We start from the raw sequence: 4334 nt of genomic DNA on the forward strand, positions 1-4334 counted from the left end.
AAAAAAAAAAAAAAAAAAAAAGTCTCACTCTGTCACCCAGGCTGGAGTGCAGTGGTGCAATTTCGGCTCACTGCAACATCCGCCTCGCAGGCTCAAGTGATCCTCCTGCCTCAGCCTCCCAAGTAGCTGGGATTACAGGCACCTGCCACCACAACCGGCTAATTTTTGTATTTTTAGTAGACGCGGGGTTTCACCATGTTGGCCAGGCTGGTCTCGAACTCCTGGCCTCAGGTGATCTGCCCACCTCAGCCTCCCAAAGTGTTGGGATTACAGGCATGAGCCACCACGCCCGGCCCCTCACCTCCCAATCTGTTTGTTTTTGTTGTTTTTTTTTGAGACAGAGTCTCGCTCTGTTGCCCAGGCTGGAGTGCAGTGGCGCGATCTCAGCTCACTCCTTCTCAGTGCCGTTTCTTAGTAACAGTACCATTATTCTCTCAAATGTCTGCACCAAAGTGTCTCACTCTTGACATACAAATGGTGTCCAAATGTCCTCCTGAATTATCTTAAATACATTCCACCTCCATCTTTAGTCACCTTAGTTTAGGTTCTCATCATTTTCTGCCTAGATCTCCTGACTCCCACCTTTCAGATATTGCTTTTTGTAGTTAATCATGCCCTTGCTGAAAACCTTTGAATGGCTTCCCCATGAAAAAACAGACAAAACCCAAACTATTTAGTATGGCAATTATAATCCAGACACAATTTCCTTGTTTCATGCCCTCCCCCACCTCTTGTCCAGCATGGTTCCAGACATAGCGGACCTACCTGTGCCTCTGTATCATAGCACATCCTCTTCCACTTGCCAGGAACAGTGGATTTATCTTCATTGGCTCCCACCTACTTATCTTCTAAGCTCAGCTTAAACATCGCCCCAGGTTAACTGCTCCCTCTCTACGCCACCCTGGACCTCACCTGTAATTTCGTTAAAGCCGTTATCCCAGTTTCCCGGCAGAGTCTGTTTCCACTTTTGCTTTCACAGAAGCTTGTCAGCAACTTCGTTTTTTCCTTCTCATCTTTCCATCTCTAGTACCTGGTAAAAGCCTGGTATATGATAGATGTTAGAAAATAATTTCATAAATTATCTTTCCTGCCTTTTTCATTCTTTCTACATTACCAATGGATGACTAGTAGCTGGGTGGGCAGGAAGATCCTTCAAAATTTCAGAAGCTCAGCTATGGCCACATAAAACCAAGAGTGGCCTGTGGAGTCACTGTTAGCTCCACGGCTCCATCAGCACTGAAGTTCCTGTAGGCTGTGCTCAGAAGGGTGGCCTGCGCCGGGCTTTGCCACGTCTCTGCCCAGAGCAGCGTCTTCACTGCCAACATGTCTTTTGTGATAAAAGTGTCCATGCTGCCCTGGGCAATTCGATCATCAACTACACCACTCTTTGGCCTATCGAGGGGTTAGAGATGTCATCGACAACTCTCATTCCAACCTTAAGCCTCCTTTCCTTCAAAGGGGAGGAGGACCAACAGAGGTGCACAGATGAATATGCCCTTTAAACATGGGTTGGGAATAGCGAGCAAGTTAGCTCCATTAAAGAAAGAAAGATATCTGGTCTATTCCCACTACAATACGCCTCTAATGAATCTAACTTGAGACACTAGAATTTTAATACATTATTTCAGGGAGACTTTCTCAAGGGAGCTATGACCTCAAAACCATTACTTGATTTTATCCCCATTTTATTTCTAGAGCAAAGGGGGCAGAAATATAATACAGTGTACAAGTACCAAATCATATCTAGACAGGACTTGACCTCCCTGATCTTTTCTTAATGTTTTCCTGCCTTAAAAGAAACAGAAATTAAGCACTATCAACATGGTGACCTAAAACTCCCTAAATGATTCCTACTTCTTGAGCCACTCATCATGAAATCCTACATACAAAAGCTGAATTCACAATCTTAAATCTTAAAGGGCTACTTCTTTCAGCAAACTATATTCTGAAGACTAGAGAACATGTTGCTCTCAATGGTATTTTAGAGAACACATTAAATAAGAAGCAAACAGTTCGGGGGAGGATCCAAAAAAGAAATCAGGACAACAGACTGGTAAAGCTGTCTCCGGTGTCTCTTTCCACTAAACAAAGAGGCAAATACAACATTTACACCTATTTTTCTTTTACAAAATTTAAATGCTTTGGGTCGGGCACAGTGGCTCACGTCTGTAATCCCAGTACTTTAGGAGGCTGAGGCACACGGATCACCTGAGGCGGAGGCTGCAGTGAGCCGAGATCACATCAACTGCTTTCCAGCCTGGGTAACAGAGCAAGACTTTGTCTCAAAAAAAAAGAAAAAAAAAATTAAAATGCTTTGTATGAACTTTAACATATTAGGCAAATTTTTAGCAACATAATCAACTGATTCTCTTTTAAGCTTTTGGATCACAGGAGCCATTTATTCAGCCAGTTCAGGAACAGCATGCCTGTCCCTTTTAATTCTTGGCGAACAACTGCATTATCCAACAAATGTGAGCAGCGGGGTGGGGTGGGGGGGCGGTAGAAGCAATTGGGAAATAAGACCCTAGTGAATTACTGTTCCTTGTCCACATTCCATTCTAAACATGGGGAATGTGGATTCTATTATTAAAGCCATGGAATTTATAGGTAAATTCCATCACCACCTTTGGCTATTAAGGCACACCCCAATTTTTCTTTCTGACCAATGTGTAACAAATTTCTTTAAATGTAAGCAATCACAGGTGGTTAATGTTTAACTTTTTATTAAGAAACTAAGGCAAAACAACAGAATTCCAAAAAAATAAAGATACAGAACTCTATTTTAAATTCTAAACAAATATAAAAATCAGAGTTTACCAGTATTTTCGAGTAGAGGGAATGGCTAAATGCATTCGCAGTAATTACTTCTTCCTTACTAGCCTCAAGTTTGCACCCCTTTCCTTCCTGCTTCACTGGGACTAGAACATAGAATTTCTCATTCATCTTTCGCTACTGTAATTTTTGCTTCTATAGTCTAAAACTTCAGAGGAGCTTTTGTCTCTCTCCGTAGTTCTTTCTCTGTTCCTTCAGCAAATATGTGAGCACCTGCCTATTGGGCTTACGTGTTGTGGGTACAAAGATGAGTCCGTCAGAGATCCTGTCCCAGTTTAGGGGCGATATGACACCAATAAATAATCAATAAATAATTTTAAACAAGGTATAAATAAATACAGCATGAGTCAACTATAGATATATAAAACTAGGGAAATTTCAAGGAGAGATTACATTCAGCTAGAGAAACGGAGGAAGGTTTCTGAGGACAGCATTTGGGCGGGGTGTGGCCTGTCCCTAGTAAAGGCTTCGAAGTGGTCCTGATTATCTACCACAGTCCCAACTGTGGAACTGTGGTGGTTTCGATTTCTGGAAAGTAATCTTTTCAATGCTAACCTTTAAAACTCCTTAAATTTCTGGCCCAGCATGGTGGCTTACGACTGTAATCCCGGCACTTTGGGAGGCGAGGTGGGTGGATGGCTTGAGGCCAGGAGTTCGAGACCAGCCTGGCCAACATGGCAAAACCCCCTCTACTAAAAATACAAAGATTAGGGCTGGGCGCGGTGGCTCACACCTGTAATCCTAGCACTTTGGGAGGCTTAGGCAGGTGGATCACAAGGTCAGGAGTTCGAGACCAGCCTGGCCAACATGGTGAAACCCCGTCTCTACTAAAAATACAAAAATTAGCTGGGCGTGGTGCCGGGCGCCTGTAATCCCAGCTACTCAGGAGGCTGAGGCAGGAGAATCGCTGGAACCCGGGAGGCAGAGGTTGCAGTGAGCCAAGGTCGTGCACTCCAGCCTGCGTGACTCTGTCTCCAAAAAAGAAACACACACACCACTCCCCTTCTATCTCTTCAAACTACTCGCTTCTTCAAAATAACAACTAATAATAATAATAATAATAATAATAATATGACAATCTACATAGTTTGGGGACTTAAAAGTTAAAGCTGGGCATGGTGGCATACACCTGTAATCCCAGCTACTTGGGAGGCTGAGGCAGGAAGATTGCTTGAGCCCAGGAGTTCAAGACCAGCCTAGGCAACAGAGTGAGACCCTGTTTCCAAAAACAAACAAAAGTTCATTATACAATAGTTTTTTATGGTTTAGAGATCTGCTATTTTTGAAACTCTTTCTCCAGTCAAATCATTCTAAAAGGCAGAAAATGCCTAATCACTGAACAATGATTTCAAATATTAACTGGGTAAATCTTACTTTCTTTAGGTGTCTTATCGAATCCGTATCTACACTTTATGTGAATGAGGGAGATGAAATAAATGGCTTAACATTCAAGTCAAATAATGAAAAAATAATGGCAACTATGAAATGACATTAACCACAAA

Source organism: Theropithecus gelada, chromosome 2 (assembly GCF_003255815.1).
Source record: "Theropithecus gelada isolate Dixy chromosome 2, Tgel_1.0, whole genome shotgun sequence".
NCBI lineage: Eukaryota > Metazoa > Chordata > Mammalia > Primates > Cercopithecidae > Theropithecus > Theropithecus gelada.